Source organism: Pristiophorus japonicus, chromosome 11 (genome assembly GCF_044704955.1).
Source record: "Pristiophorus japonicus isolate sPriJap1 chromosome 11, sPriJap1.hap1, whole genome shotgun sequence".
In the NCBI taxonomy this organism is placed as follows: domain Eukaryota; kingdom Metazoa; phylum Chordata; class Chondrichthyes; family Pristiophoridae; genus Pristiophorus; species Pristiophorus japonicus.
The window spans coordinates 23,642,259-23,660,226 of record NC_091987.1 but is presented as its reverse complement, the minus strand read 5'-3'; the positions used below and the strand labels follow the sequence as shown (position 1 = coordinate 23,660,226).

The window sequence follows — 17,968 nt, the reverse complement described above, 5'->3', positions numbered from 1 at the left end:
CACACACAGGGTTAACCAGTTACTGGGTTTACTGACTGGGCCTCACACACACAGGGTTACCCTGTTACTGGGGTTACTGACTGGGGTTCACACACACAGGGTTAACCTGTTACTGGGGTTACTAACTGGGTTTCACACACACAGGGTTCACCTGTTACTGACTGGGCCTCACACACACACTGTTAAATTGTTACTGGTGTTACTGACTGGGCCTCACATACACACGGTTAACCTGTTACTGACTGGGCCTCACACACACACTGTTAAATTGTTATTGGGGTTACTGACTGCGCCTTACGCACATAGGGTTAACCTGTTACTGGGGTTACTGACTGGGCCTCACACACACAGGGTTAACCTGTTACTGGGTTACTGACTGGGCCTCACACACACAGGGTTAACCTGTTACTTGGGTTACTAACTGGGTTTCACACACACAGGGTTAACCTGTTACTGGGGTTACTGACTGGGGTTCATACACACAGGGTTAACCTGTTACTGCGGTTACTGACTGTGCCTCACACACACACAGGGTTAACCTGTTACTGGGGTTACTGACTGAGCCTCACACACACAGGGTTAACCTGTTACTGGGGTTACTGACTGGGGTTTATACACACAGGGTTAACCGGTTACTGGGATTACTGACTGGGCCTCTCACACACAGTGTTAACCAGTTACTGGGGTTACTGACTGGGGTTCACACACACAGGGTTAACCTGTTACTGGGGTTACTAACTGGGTTTCACACACACACAGGGTTAACCTGTAACTGACTGGGCCTCACACACACACTGTTAAATTGTTACTGGTGTTACTGACTGGGCCTCACACACACAGGGTTAACCTGTTACTGGGGTTACTGACTGGGGTTTATACCACACAGGGTTAACCTGTTACTGGGGTTACTGACTGGGCCTCACACAGAGGGTTAACCTGTTCCTGGGGTTACTGACTGTGCCTCACACACACACAGGCTTAACCTGTTACTGGGGTTACTGACTGTGCCTCACACACACACAGGGTTAACCTGTTACTGGGGTTACTGACTGTGCCTCGCACACACACAGGGTTAACCTGTTACTGGGGTTACTGACTGTGCCTCACACACAGGGTTAACCTGTTCCTGGGGTTACTGACTGGGCCTCACACACATAGGGTTAACCTGTTACTGGGGTTACTGACTGGGGTTCACACACACAGGGTTAACCTGTTACTGAGGTTATTGACTGGGGTTCATACAGACAGGGTTAAGCTGTTGCTGGGGTTACTGACTAGGCCTCTCACACTCACAGAGTTAACCTTTTACTGGGGTTACTGACTGGGGTTCAAACACACACAGGGTTAACCTGTTACTGGGGTTACTGACTGTGCCTCACACACACAGGGTTAACCTGTTCCTGGGGTTACTGACTGGGGTTCATACACACAGGGTAAAGCTGTTACTGGGGTGACTTACGAGGTCTCTCACACACACAGAGTTAACCTGTTACTGGGGTTACTGACTGGGGTTCACACACACACAGGGTTAACCTGTTACTGGGGTTACTGACTGTGCCTCACACACACACAGGGTTAACCTGTTACTGGGGTTACTGACTGTGCCTCACACACAGGGTTAACCTGTTACTGGGGTTACTGACTGAGCCTCACACACACAGGGTTAACCTGTTACTGGGGTTACTGACTGGGGTTTATACACACAGGGTTAACCTGTTACTGGGGTTACTGACTGGGCCTCTCAGACACACAGGGTTAACCTGTTACTGGGGTTACTGACTGGGGTTTATACACACAGGGTTAACTTGTTACTGGGGTTACTGACTCGGCCTCTCACACACACAGGGTTAACCAGTTACTGGTGTTACTGACTGTGCCTCACACACACACAGGGTTAACCTGTTACTGGGCTTACTGACTGGGGTTCATACACACAGGGTTAACCTGTTACTGCGGTTACTGACTGTGCCTCACAAACACACAGGGTTAACGTGTTACTGGGGTTACTGACTGGGGTTCACACACACAGGGTTAACCTGTTACTGGGGTTGCTGACTGGGTTTCACACACAGGGTTAACCTGTTGCTGACTGGGCCTCGCACATACAGGGTTAACCTGTTACTGGGGTTACTGACTGGGCCTCACACACACAGGCTTAACCTGTTACTGGGGTTACTGACTGGGGTTCACACACACAGGGTTAACCTGTTACTGACTGGGCCTCGCACACACAGTTAAATTGTTACTGGGGTTACTGACTGGGCCTCACACACACATGGTTAACCTGTTACTGGGGTTACAGACTGGGGTTCATACACACAGGGTTAACCTATTACTGGGGTTACTGACGGCCTCACACGCACAGGGTTAACCTGTTACTGGGGTTACTGACTGGGGTTCACACACACAGGGTTCAGCTGTTACTGGGGTTACTGACTCGGCCTCTCACATACACAGGGTTAACCTACTAATGGGGTTATTGACTGGGGTTCACACACAGGGTTAACCTGTTACTGGGGTTACTGACTGGGCCTCTCACACACACAGGGTTAACCAGTTACTGGGGTTACTGACTGGGCCTCACACACACACAGGGTTAACCTGTTACTGGGGTTTATGACTGGGGTTCACACACACAGGGTTAACCTATTACTGGGGTTACTAACTGGGTTTCACACACACAGGGTTAACCTGTTACTGACTGGGCCTCACACACACACTGTTAAATTGTTACTGGTGTGACTGACTGGGCCTCACACACAAAGGGTTAACCTGTAACTGGGGTTACTGACTGGGGTTTATACACACAGGGTTAACCTGTTACTGGGGTTACTGATTGGGCCTCTCACACACACAGGGTTAACCTGTTACTGGGGTTACTGACTGGGGTTCACACACACACAGGGTTAACCTGTTACTGGGGTTACTGACTGGGGTTCATACACACAGGGTTAACCTGTTACTGGGGTTACTGACTGGGCCCCACACACACATGGTTAACCTGTTACTGAGGTTACTGACTGGGCCTCACACACAAAGGGTTAACCTGTAACTGGGGTTATTGACTGGGGTTTACACACACAGGGTTAACCTGTTACTGGGGTTACTGACTGGGCCTCTCACACACACAGGGTTAACCTGTTACTGGGGTTACTGACTGGGCCTCACACACACAGGGTTAACGTGTTACTGGGGTTACTGACTGGGGTTCACACACACAGGGTTAACCTGTTACTGGGGTTACTGACTGGGGTTCACACACAGGGTTAACCTGTTGCTGACTGGGCCTCGCACACATAGGGTTAACCTGTTACTGGGGTTACTGACTGGGCCTCACACACACAGGCTTAACCTGTTACTGGGGTTACTGACTGGGGTTCACACACACAGGGTTAACCTGTTACTGACTGGGCCTCGCACACACAGTTAAATTGTTACTGGGGTTACTGACTGGGCCTCACACACACATGGTTAACCTTTTACTGGGGTTACAGACTGGGGTTCATACACACGGTTAACTTATTACTGGGGTTACTGACTGGGCCTCACACGCACAGGGTTAACCTGTTACTGGGGTTACTGACTGGGGTTCACACACACAGGGTTCAGCTGTTACTGGGGTCACTGACTGGGCCGCTCACACACACAGAGTTAATCTGTTACTGGGGTTACTGACTGGGGTTCATACACACAGGGTTAACCTGTTACTTGGGTTACTGACTCGGCCTCTCACACACACAGGGTTAAACCAGTTACTGGGGTTACTGACTGGGGTTCACACACACAGGGTTAACCTACTACTGGGGTTACTGACTGGGCCCCTCACACACAGGGTTGCCCTGTTACTGGGGTTACTGACTGGGCCTCACACACACAGGGTTAAACTGTTACTGGGGTTACTGACTGGGTTCACACACACAGGGTTAACCTGTTACTGGGGTTACTAACTGGGTTCACACACACGGATAACCTGTTGCTGGGATTACTGACTGGACCTCACACACACAGGGTTACCCTGTTACTGGGCTTACTGACTGGGCCTCACACACACTTGGTTAAACTGTGACTGGAATTACTGACTGGGGTTCACAAACACAGAGTTAACCTGTTACTGGGGTTACTGACTGGGGTTCACACACACAGGGTTAACCTGTTACTGAGGTTACTGACTGGGGTTCATACACACAGGGTTACCCTGTTACTGGGGTTACTGACTGGGCCTCACACACACAGGGTTAACGTGTTACTGGGGTTACTGACTGGGGTTCACACACACAGGGTTAACCTGTTACTGGGGTTACTGACTGGGGTTCACACACAGGGTTAACCTGTTGCTGACTGAGCCTCGCACACACAGGGTTAACCTGTTACTGGGGTTACTGACTGGGCCTCACACACACAGGCTTAACCTGTTACTGAGGTTACTGACTGGGGTTCACACACACAGGGTTAACCTGTTACTGACTGGGCCTCGCACACACAGTTAAATTGTTACTGGGGTTACTGACTGGGCCTCACACACACATGGTTAACCTGTTACTGGGGTTACAGACTGGGGTTCATACACACAGGGTTAACCTATTACTGGGGTTACTGACTGGGCCTCACACGCACAGGGTTAACCTGTTACTGGGGTTACTGACTGGGGTTCACACACACTGGGTTCAGCTGTTACTGGGGTTACTGACTCGGCCTCTCACACACACAGGGTTAACCTGTTACTGGGGTTACTGACTGAGCCTCACACACACAGTGTTAATCTGTTACTGGGGTTACTGACTGGGGTTCACACACACAGGGTTAAACTGTTACTGGGGTTACTGACTGTGTTCACACACACAGGGTTAACCTGTTACTGAGGTTACTGACTGGGTTCACACACACAGGGTTAACCTATTACTGGGGTTACTAACTGGGTTCACACACACGGTTAACCTGTTGGTGGGGTTACTGACTGGACCTCACACACACAGGGTTATCCAGTAACTGGGCTTACTGACTGAGCCTCACACACACAGGGTTAAACTGTGACTGGAATTACTGACTGGGTTTCATACACACAGGGTTACCCTGTTACTGGGGTTACTGACTGGGCCTCACACACACAGGGTTAACGTGTTACTGGGGTTACTGACTGGGGTTCACACACACAGGGTTAACCTGTTACTGGGGTTACTGACTGGGGTTCACACACAGGGTTAACCTGTTGCTGACTGGGCCTCGCACATACAGGGTTAACCTGTTACTGGGGTTACTGACTGGGCCTCACACACACAGGCTTAACCTGTTACTGGGGTTACTGACTGGGGTTCACACACACAGGGTTAACCTGTTACTGACTGGGCCTCGCACACACAGTTAAATTGTTACTGGGGTTACTGACTGGGCCTCACACACACATGGTTAACCTGTTACTGGGGTTACAGACTGGGGTTCATACACACAGGGTTAACCTATTACTGGGGTTACTGACGGCCTCACACGCACAGGGTTAACCTGTTACTGGGGTTACTGACTGGGGTTCACACACACAGGGTTCAGCTGTTACTGGGGTTACTGACTCGGCCTCTCACATACACAGGGTTAACCTACTAATGGGGTTATTGACTGGGGTTCACACACAGGGTTAACCTGTTACTGGGGTTACTGACTGGGCCTCTCACACACACAGGGTTAACCAGTTACTGGGGTTACTGACTGGGCCTCACACACACACAGGGTTAACCTGTTACTGGGGTTTATGACTGGGGTTCACACACACAGGGTTAACCTATTACTGGGGTTACTAACTGGGTTTCACACACACAGGGTTAACCTGTTACTGACTGGGCCTCACACACACACTGTTAAATTGTTACTGGTGTGACTGACTGGGCCTCACACACAAAGGGTTAACCTGTAACTGGGGTTACTGACTGGGGTTTATACACACAGGGTTAACCTGTTACTGGGGTTACTGATTGGGCCTCTCACACACACAGGGTTAACCTGTTACTGGGGTTACTGACTGGGGTTCACACACACACAGGGTTAACCTGTTACTGGGGTTACTGACTGGGGTTCATACACACAGGGTTAACCTGTTACTGGGGTTACTGACTGGGCCCCACACACACATGGTTAACCTGTTACTGAGGTTACTGACTGGGCCTCACACACAAAGGGTTAACCTGTAACTGGGGTTATTGACTGGGGTTTATACACACAGGGTTAACCTGTTACTGGGGTTACTGACTGGGCCTCTCACACACACAGGGTTAACCTGTTACTGGGGTTACTGACTGGGCCTCACACACACAGGGTTAACGTGTTACTGGGGTTACTGACTGGGGTTCACACACACAGGGTTAACCTGTTACTGGGGTTACTGACTGGGGTTCACACACAGGGTTAACCTGTTGCTGACTGGGCCTCGCACACATAGGGTTAACCTGTTACTGGGGTTACTGACTGGGCCTCACACACACAGGCTTAACCTGTTACTGGGGTTACTGACTGGGGTTCACACACACAGGGTTAACCTGTTACTGACTGGGCCTCGCACACACAGTTAAATTGTTACTGGGGTTACTGACTGGGCCTCACACACACATGGTTAACCTTTTACTGGGGTTACAGACTGGGGTTCATACACACGGTTAACTTATTACTGGGGTTACTGACTGGGCCTCACACGCACAGGGTTAACCTGTTACTGGGGTTACTGACTGGGGTTCACACACACAGGGTTCAGCTGTTACTGGGGTCACTGACTGGGCCGCTCACACACACAGAGTTAATCTGTTACTGGGGTTACTGACTGGGGTTCATACACACAGGGTTAACCTGTTACTTGGGTTACTGACTCGGCCTCTCACACACACAGGGTTAAACCAGTTACTGGGGTTACTGACTGGGGTTCACACACACAGGGTTAACCTACTACTGGGGTTACTGACTGGGCCCCTCACACACAGGGTTGCCCTGTTACTGGGGTTACTGACTGGGCCTCACACACACAGGGTTAAACTGTTACTGGGGTTACTGACTGGGTTCACACACACAGGGTTAACCTGTTACTGGGGTTACTAACTGGGTTCACACACACGGATAACCTGTTGCTGGGGTTACTGACTGGACCTCACACACACAGGGTTACCCTGTTACTGGGCTTACTGACTGGGCCTCACACACACTTGGTTAAACTGTGACTGGAATTACTGACTGGGGTTCACAAACACAGAGTTAACCTGTTACTGGGGTTACTGACTGGGGTTCACACACACAGGGTTAACCTGTTACTGAGGTTACTGACTGGGGTTCATACACACAGGGTTACCCTGTTACTGGGGTTACTGACTGGGCCTCACACACACAGGGTTAACGTGTTACTGGGGTTACTGACTGGGGTTCACACACACAGGGTTAACCTGTTACTGGGGTTACTGACTGGGGTTCACACACAGGGTTAACCTGTTGCTGACTGAGCCTCGCACACACAGGGTTAACCTGTTACTGGGGTTACTGACTGGGCCTCACACACACAGGCTTAACCTGTTACTGAGGTTACTGACTGGGGTTCACACACACAGGGTTAACCTGTTACTGACTGGGCCTCGCACACACAGTTAAATTGTTACTGGGGTTACTGACTGGGCCTCACACACACATGGTTAACCTGTTACTGGGGTTACAGACTGGGGTTCATACACACAGGGTTAACCTATTACTGGGGTTACTGACTGGGCCTCACACGCACAGGGTTAACCTGTTACTGGGGTTACTGACTGGGGTTCACACACACTGGGTTCAGCTGTTACTGGGGTTACTGACTCGGCCTCTCACACACACAGGGTTAACCTGTTACTGGGGTTACTGACTGAGCCTCACACACACAGTGTTAATCTGTTACTGGGGTTACTGACTGGGGTTCACACACACAGGGTTAAACTGTTACTGGGGTTACTGACTGTGTTCACACACACAGGGTTAACCTGTTACTGAGGTTACTGACTGGGTTCACACACACAGGGTTAACCTATTACTGGGGTTACTAACTGGGTTCACACACACGGTTAACCTGTTGGTGGGGTTACTGACTGGACCTCACACACACAGGGTTATCCAGTAACTGGGCTTACTGACTGAGCCTCACACACACAGGGTTAAACTGTGACTGGAATTACTGACTGGGTTTCATACACACAGGGTTACCCTGTTACTGGGGTTACTGACTGGGCCTCACACACACAGGGTTAACGTGTTACTGGGGTTACTGACTGGGGTTCACACACACAGGGTTAACCTGTTACTGGGGTTACTGACTGGGGTTCACACACAGGGTTAACCTGTTGCTGACTGGGCCTCGCACACACAGGGTTAACCTGTTACTGGGGTTACTGACTGGGCCTCACACACACAGTCTTAACCTGTTACTGGGGTTACTGACTGGGGTTCACACACACAGGGTTAACCTGTTACTGACTGGGCCTCGCACACACATTTAAATTGTTACTGGGGTTACTGACTGGGCCTCACACACACATGGTTAACCTTTTACTGGGGTTACAGACTGGGGTTCATACACACAGGGTTAACCTATTACTGGGGTTACTGACTGGGCCTCTCACACACACAGGGATAAACCAGTTACTGGGGTTACTGAGTGGGGTTCACACACACACAGGGTTAACCTGTTACTGGGGTTACTGACTGGGCCCCTCACACACAGGGTTGCCCTATTACTGGGGTTACTGACTGGGCCTCACACACACAGGGTTAACCTGTTACTGGGGTTACTGACTGGGGCTCACACACACAGGGTTAAACTGTTACTGGGGTTACTGACTCGGCCTCTCACACACACAGGGTTAACTTGTTACTGGGGTTACTGACTGGGCCTCTCACACACACAGGGTTAACCTGTTACTGGGGTTACTGACTGGGGTTCATACACACAGGGTTAACCTGTTACTGGGGTTACTGTCAGGGCCTCTCACACACACAGGGTTAACCTGGTACTGGGGTTACTGTCTGAGCCTCACATACACAGTGTTAACCTGTTACTGGGGTTACTGACTGGGGTTCACACACACAGGGTTAAACTGTTACTGTGGTTACTGACTGTGTTCACACACACAGGGTTAACCTGTTACTGAGGTTACTGACTGGGTTCACACACACAGGGTTAACCTGTTACTGAGGTTACCGACTGGGGTTCATACACACAGGGTTACCCTGTTACTGGGGTTACTGACTGGGCCTCACACACACAGGGTTAACGTGTTACTGGGGTTACTGACTGGGCCTCGCACACACAGGGTTAACCTGTTACTGGGGTTACTGACTGGGCCTCACACACACAGTCTTAACCTGTTACTGGGGTTACTGACTGGGGTTCATACACACAGGGTTAACCTGTTACTGACTGGGCCTCGCACACACAGTTAAATTGTTACTGGGGTTACTGACTGGGCCTCACACACACATGGTTAACCTGTTACTGGGGTTACAGACTGGGGTTCATACACACAGGGTTAACCTATTACTGGGGTTACTGACTGGGCCTCACACGCACAGGGTTAACCTGTTACTGGGGTTACTGACTGGGGTTCACACACACAGGGTTTAGCTGTTACTGGGGTCACTGACTGGGCCGCTCACACACAGAGTTAATCTGTTACTGGGGTTACTGACTGGGGTTCATACACACAGGGTTAACCTGTTACTTGGGTTACTGACTGGGGTTTAAACACACAGGGTTATCCTGTTGCTGGGGTTACTGACTGGTCCCCTCACACACAGGGTTGCCCTGTTACTGGGGTTACTGACTGGGCCTCACACACACAGGGTTAACCTGTTACTGGGGTTACTGACTGGGGTTCACACACACAGGGTTAAACTGTTACTGGGGTTACTGACTCGGCCTCTCACACACACAGGGTTAACTTGTTACTGGGGTTACTGACTGGGCCTCTCACACACACAGGGGTAACCTGTTACTGGGGTTACTGACTGGGGTTCATACACACAGGGTTAACCTGTTACTGGGGTTACTGACAGGGCCTCTCAAACACACAGGGTTAACCTGTTACTGGGGTTACTGACTGAGCCTCACACACACAGTGTTAACCTGTTACTGGGGTTACTGACTGGGGTTCACACACACAGGGTTAAACTGTTACTGGGGTTACTGACTGTGTTCACACACACAGGGTTAACCTGTTACTGAGGTTACTGACTGGGTTCACACACACAGGGTTAACCTGTTACCGGGGTTACTAACTGGGTTCACACACACAGGGTTAACCTGTTACTGAGGTTACTGACTGGGGTTCATACACACAGGGTTACCCTGTTACTGGGGTTACTGACTGGGCCTCACACACACAGGGTTAACGTGTTACTGGGGTTACTGACTGGGGTTCACACACACAGGGTTAACCTGTTACTGGGGTTACTGACTGGGGTTCACACACAGGGTTAACCTGTTGCTGACTGGGCCTCGCACACACAGGGTTAACCTGTTACTGGGGTTACTGACTGGGCCTCACACACACAGGCTTAACCTGTTACTGAGGTTACTGACTGGGGTTCACACACACAGGGTTAACCTGTTACTGACTGGGCCTCGCACACACAGTTAAATTGTTACTGGGGTTACTGACTGGGCCTCACACACACATGGTTAACCTTTTACTGGGGTTACAGACTGGGGTTCATACACACAGGGTTAACCTATTACTGGGGTTACTGACTGGGCCTCACACGCACAGGGTTAACCTGTTACTGGGGTTACTGACTGGGGTTCACACACACAGGGTTTAGCTGTTACTGGGGTCACTGACTGGGCCGCTCACACACACAGAGTTAATCTGTTACTGGGGTTGCTGACTGGGGTTCATACACACAGGGTTAACCTGTTACTTGGGTTACTGACTCGGCCTCTCACACACACAGGGTTAAACCAGTTACTGGGGTTACTGACTGGGGTTAACACACACACAGGGTTAACCTGTTATTGGGGTTACTGACTGGGGTTTAAACACACAGGGTTATCCTGTTACTGGGCTTACTGACTGGGCCCGTCACACACAGGGTTGCCCTGTTACTGGGGTTACTGACTGGGCCTCACACACACAGGGTTAACCTGTTATTGGGGTTACTGACTGGGCTTCACACACACAGGGTTAACCTTCTACTGGGGTTACTGACTGGGGTTCACACACAGGGTTAACCTGTTACTGAGGTTACTGACTGGGTTCACACACACAGGGTTAACCTGTTACTGGGGTTACTAACTGGGTTCACACACACGGTTAACCTGTTGCTGGGGTTACTGACTGGACCTCACACACACAGGGTTATACAGTAACTGGGCTTACTGACTGGGCCTCACACACACAGGGTTAAACTGTGACTGGAATTACTGACTGGGGTTCACAAACACAGAGTTAACCTGTTACTGGGGTTACTGACTGGGCCTCACACACACAGGCTTAACCTGTTACTGGGGTTACTGACTGGGGTTCACACACACAGGGTTAACCTGTTACTGACTGGGCCTCGCACACACAGTTAAATTGTTACTGGGGTTACTGACTGGGCCTCACACACACATGGTTAACCTTTTACTGGGGTTACAGACTGGGGTTCATACACACAGGGTTAACCTATTACTGGGGTTACTGACTGGGCCTCACACGCACAGGGTTAACCTGTTACTGGGGTTACTGACTGGGCCTCTCACACACACAGGGATAAACCAGTTACTGGGGTTACTGAGTGGGGTTCACACACACACAGGGTTAACCTGTTACTGGGGTTACTGACTGGGGTTTAAATACACAGGGTTATCCTGTTGCTGGGGTTACTGACAGGGCCCCTCACACACAGGGTTGCCCTGTTACTGGGGTTACTGACTGGGCCTCACACACACAGGGGTAACCTGTTACTGGGGTTACTGACTGGGGTTCACACACACAGGGTTAAACTGTTACTGGGGTTACTGACTCGGCCTCTCACACACACAGGGTTAACTTGTTACTGGGGTTACTGACTGGGCCTCTCACACACACAGGGTTAACCTGTTACTGGGGTTACTGACTGGGGTTCATACACACAGGGTTAACCTGTTACTGGGGTTACTGTCAGGGCCTCTCACACACACAGGGTTAACCTGGTACTGGGGTTACTGACTGAGCCTCACACACACAGTGTTAACCTGTTACTGGGGTTACTGACTGGGGTTCACACACACAGGGTTAACCTGTTACTGGGGTTACTGACTGTGTTCACACACACAGGGTTAACCTGTTACTGAGGTTACTGACTGGGTTCACACACACAGGGTTAACCTGTTACTGAGGTTACTGACTGGGGTTCATACACACAGGGTTACCCTGTTACTGGGGTTACTGACTGGGCCTCGCACACACAGGGTTAACCTGTTACTGGGGTTACTGACTGGGCCTCACACACACAGTCTTGACCTGTTACTGGGGTTACTGACTGGGGTTCATACACACAGGGTTAACCTGTTACTGACTGGGCCTCGCACACATAGTTAAATTGTTACTGGGGTTACTGACTGGGCCTCACACACACATGGTTTACCTTTTACTGGGGTAACAGACTGGGGTTCATACACACAGGGTTAACCTATTACTGGGGTTACTGACTGGGCCTCACACGCACAGGGTTAACCTGTTACTGGGGTTACTGACTGGGGTTCACACACACAGGGTTTAGCTGTTACTGGGGTCACTGACTGGGCCGCTCACACACACAGAGTTAATCTGTTACTTGGGTTACTGACTCGGCCTCTCACACACACAGGGTTAAACCAGTTACTGGGGTTACTGACTGGGGTTCACACACACACAGGGTTAACCTGTTACTGGGGTTACTGACTGGGGTTTAAACACACAGAGTTATCCTGTTGCTGGGGTTACTGACTGGGCCCCTCACACACAGGGTTGCCCTGTTACTGGGGTTACTGACTGGGCCTCACACACACAGGGTTAACCTGTTACTGGGGTTACTGGCTGGGGTTCACACACACAGGGTTAAACTGTTACTGGGGTTACTGACTCGGCCTCTCACACACACAGGGTTAACTTGTTACTGGGGTTACTGACTGGGCCTCTCACACACACAGGGTTAACCTGTTACTGGGGTTACTGACTGGGGTTCATACACACAGGGTTAACCTGTTACTGGGGTTACTGTCAGGGCCTCTCACACACACAGGGTTAACCTGGTACTGGGGTTACTGACTGAGCCTCACACACACAGTGTTAACCTGTTACTGGGGTTACTGACTGGGGTTCACACACACAGGGTTAAACTGTTACTGGGGTTACTGACTGTGTTCACACACACAGGGTTAACCTGTTACTGAGGTTACTGACTGGGTTCACACACACAGGGTTAACCTGTTACTGAGGTTACCGACTGGGGTTCATACACACAGGGTTACCCTGTTACTGGGGTTACTGACTGGGCCTCACACACACAGGGTTAACGTGTTACTGGGGTTACTGACTGGGGTTCACACACACAGGGTTAACCTGTTACTGGGGTTACTGACTGGGGTTCACACACAGGGTTAACCTGTTGCTGACTGGGCCTCGCACACACAGGGTTAACCTGTTACTGGGGTTACTGACTGGGCCTCACACACACAGTCTTAACCTGTTACTGGGGTTACTGACTGGGGTTCATACACACAGGGTTAACCTGTTACTGACTGGGCCTCGTACACACAGTTAAATTGTTACTGGGGTTACTGACTGGGCCTCACACACACATGGTTAACCTGTTACTGGGGTTACAGACTGGGGTTCATACACACAGGGTTAACCTATTACTGGGGTTACTGACTGGGCCTCACACGCACAGGGTTAACCTGTTACTGGGGTTACTGACTGGGGTTCACACACACAGGGTTTAGCTGTTACTGGGGTCACTGACTGGGCCGCTTACACACAGAGTTAATCTGTTACTGGGGTTACTGACTGGGGTTCATACACACAGGGTTAACCTGTTACTTGGGTTACTGACTCGGCCTCTCACACACACAGGGTTAAACCAGTTACTGGGGTTACTGACTGGGGTTCACACACACACAGGGTTAACCTGTTACTGGGGTTACTGACTGGGGTTTAAACACACAGGGTTATCCTGTTGCTGGGGTTACTGACTGGGCCCCTCACACACAGGGTTGCCCTGTTACTGGGGTTACTGACTGGGCCTCACACACACAGGGTTAACCTGTTACTGGGGTTACTGACTGGGGTTCACACACACAGGGTTAAACTGTTACTGGGGTTACTGACTCGGCCTCACACACACACAGGGTTAACTTGTTACTGGGGTTACTGACTGGGCCTCTCACATACACAGGGTTAACCTGTTACTGGGGTTACTGACTGGGGTTCATACACACAGGGTTAACCTGTTACTGGGGTTACTGACAGGGCCTCTCACACACACAGGGTTAACCTGTTACTGGGGTTACTGACTGAGCCTCACACACACAGTGTTAACCTGTTACTGGGGTTACTGACTGGGGTTCACACACACAGGGTTAAACTGTTACTGGGGTTACTGACTGTGTTCACACACACAGGGTTAACCTGTTACTGAGGTTACTGACTGGGTTCACACACACAGGGTTAACCTGTTACTGGGGTTACTAACTGGGTTCACACACACAGGGTTAACCTGTTACTGAGGTTACTGACTGGGGTTCATACACACAGGGTTACCCTGTTACTGGGGTTACTGACTGGGCCTCACACACACAGGGTTAACGTGTTACTGGGGTTACTGACTGGGTTTCACACACACAGGGTTAACCTGTTACTGGGGTTACTGACTGGGGTTCACACACAGGGTTAACCTGTTGCTGACTGGGCCTCGCACACACAGGGTTAACCTGTTACTGGGGTTACTGACTGGGCCTCACACACACAGGCTTAACCTGTTACTGAGGTTACTGACTGGGGTTCACACACACAGGGTTAACCTGTTACTGACTGGGCCTCGCACACACAGTTAAATTGTTACTGGGGTTACTGACTGGGCCTCACACACACATGGTTAACCTTTTACTGGGGTTACAGACTGGGGTTCATACACACAGGGTTAACCTATTACTGGGGTTACTGACTGGGGTTCACACACACAGGGTTTAGCTGTTACTGGGGTCACTGACTGGGCCGCTCACACACACAGAGTTAATCTGTTACTGGGGTTACTGACTGGGGTTCATACACACAGGGTTAACCTGTTACTTGGGTTACTGACTCGGCCTCTCACACACACAAGGTTAAACCAGTTACTGGGGTTACTGACTGGGGTTAACACACACACAGGGTTAACCTGTTATTGGGGTTACTGACTGGGGTTTAAACACACAGGGTTATCCTGTTACTGGGCTTACTGACTGGGCCCCTCACACACAGGGTTGCCCTGTTACTGGGGTTACTGACTGGGCCTCACACACACAGGGTTAACCTGTTATTGGGGTTACTGACTGGGCTTCACACACACAGGGTTAACCTACTACTGGGGTTACTGACTGGGGTTCACACACAGGGTTAACCTGTTACTGAGGTTACTGACTGGGTTCACACACACAGGGTTAACCTGTTACTGGGGTTACTAACTGGGTTCACACACACGGTTAACCTGTTGCTGGGGTTACTGACTGGACCTCACACACACAGGGTTATCCAGTAACTGGGCTTACTGACTGGGCCTCACACACACAGGGTTAAACTGTGACTGGAATTACTGACTGGGGTTCACAAACACAGAGTTAACCTGTTACTGGGGTTACTGACTGGGCCTCACACACACAGGCTTAACCTGTTACTGGGGTTACTGACTGGGGTTCACACACACAGGGTTAACCTGTTACTGACTGGGCCTCGCATACACAGTTAAATTGTTACTGGGGTTACTGACTGGGCCTCACACACACATGGTTAACCTTTTACTGGGGTTACAGACTGGGGTTCATACACACAGGGTTAACCTATTACTGGGGTTACTGACTGGGCCTCACACGCACAGGGTTAACCTGTTACTGGGGTTACTGACTGGGCCTCTCACACACACAGGGATAAACCAGTTACTGGGGTTACTGAGTGGGGTTCACACACACACAGGGTTAACCTGTTACTGGGGTTACTGACTGGGGTTTAAACACACAGGGTTATCCTGTTGCTGGGGTTACTGACAGGGCCCCTCACACACAGGGTTGCCCTGTTACTGGGGTTACTGACTGGGCCTCACACACACAGGGTTAACCTGTTACTGGGGTTACTGACTGGGGTTCACACACACAGGGTTAAACTGTTACTGGGGTTACTGACTCGGCCTCTCACACACACAGGGTTAACTTGTTACTGGGGTTACTGACTGGGCCTCTCACACACACAGGGTTAACCTGTTACTGGGGTTACTGACTGGGGTTCATACACACAGGGTTAACCTGTTACTGGGGTTATTGTCAGGGCCTCTCACACACACAGGGTTAACCTGGTACTGGGGTTACTGACTGAGCCTCACACACACAGTGTTAACCTGTTACTGGGGTTACTGACTGGGGTTCACACACACAGGGTTAAACTGTTACTGGGGTTACTGACTGTGTTCACACACACAGGGTTAACCTGTTACTGAGGTTACTGACTGGGTTCACACACACAGGGTTAACCTGTTACTGGGGTTACTGACTGGGCCTCGCACACACAGGGTTAACCTGTTACTGGGGTTACTGACTGGGCCTCACACACACAGTCTTAACCTGTTACTGGGGTTACTGACTGGGGTTCATACACACAGGGTTAACCTGTTACTGACTGGGCCTCGCACACATAGTTGAATTGTTACTGGGGTTACTGACTGGGCCTCACACACACATGGTTAACCTTTTACTGGGGTTACAGACTGGGGTTCATACACACAGGGTTAACCTATTACTGGGGTTACTGACTGGGCCTCACACACACAGGCTTAACCTGTTACTGGGGTTACTAACTGGGGTTCACACACACAGGGTTAACCTGTTACTGACTGCGCCTCGCACACACAGTTAAATTGTTACTGGGGTTACTGACTGGGCCTCACACACACATGGTTAACCTTTTACTGGGGTTACAGACTGGGGTTCATACACACAGGGTTAACCTATTACTGGGGTTACTGACTGGGCCTCACACGCACAGGGTTAACCTGTTACTGGGGTTACTGACTGGGGTTCACACACACAGGGTTTAGCTGTTACTGGGGTCACTGACTGGGCCGCTCACACACACAGAGTTAATCTGTTACTGGGGTTACTGACTGGGGTTCATACACACAGGGTTAACCTGTTACTGGGGTTACTGACTGGGCCTCTTAAATACACAGGGTTAACCTGTTACAGGGGTTATTGACTGGGGTTCATACACACAGGGTTAACCTGTTACTGGGGTTACTGACTGGGGTTCATACACTCAGGGTTAACCTATTACTGGGGTTACTGACTGGGCCTCTTAAATACACAGGGTTAACCTGTTACTGGGGTTACTGACTGGGCCTCACACACACAGGGTTAACCTGTTACTGGGGTTACTGACTGGGCTCACACACACAGGGTTAACCTGTTACTGGGGTTACTGACTGGGGTTCATACACTCAGGGTTAACCTATTACTGGGGTTACTGACTGGATCTCACACACACAGGGTTAAACTTTTACTGGGGTTACTGACTAGGTCTCACACACACAGGGTTAGCCTGGTTCTGGTGTTACTGACTGGATCTCACACACACAGGGTTAACCTGTTACTGGGGTTACTGACTGGGGTTTAAACACACAGAGTTATCCTGTTGCTGGGGTTACTGACTGGGCCCCTCACACACAGGGTTGCCCTGTTACTGGGGTTACTGACTGGGCCTCACACACACAGGGTTAACCTGTTACTGGGGTTACT

At 50.5% G+C, this 17,968-nt stretch overlaps 1 protein-coding gene across 1 annotated transcript in view; it reads left to right on the top strand.

Annotated features, from left to right (window-relative positions):
• The window catches only part of LOC139275513 (cell adhesion molecule 2-like), a 414,901-nt gene that overhangs the window by 145,573 nt on the left and 251,360 nt on the right, over nt 1-17,968 (top strand). The gene's annotated exons all lie outside the window — the stretch shown is intronic.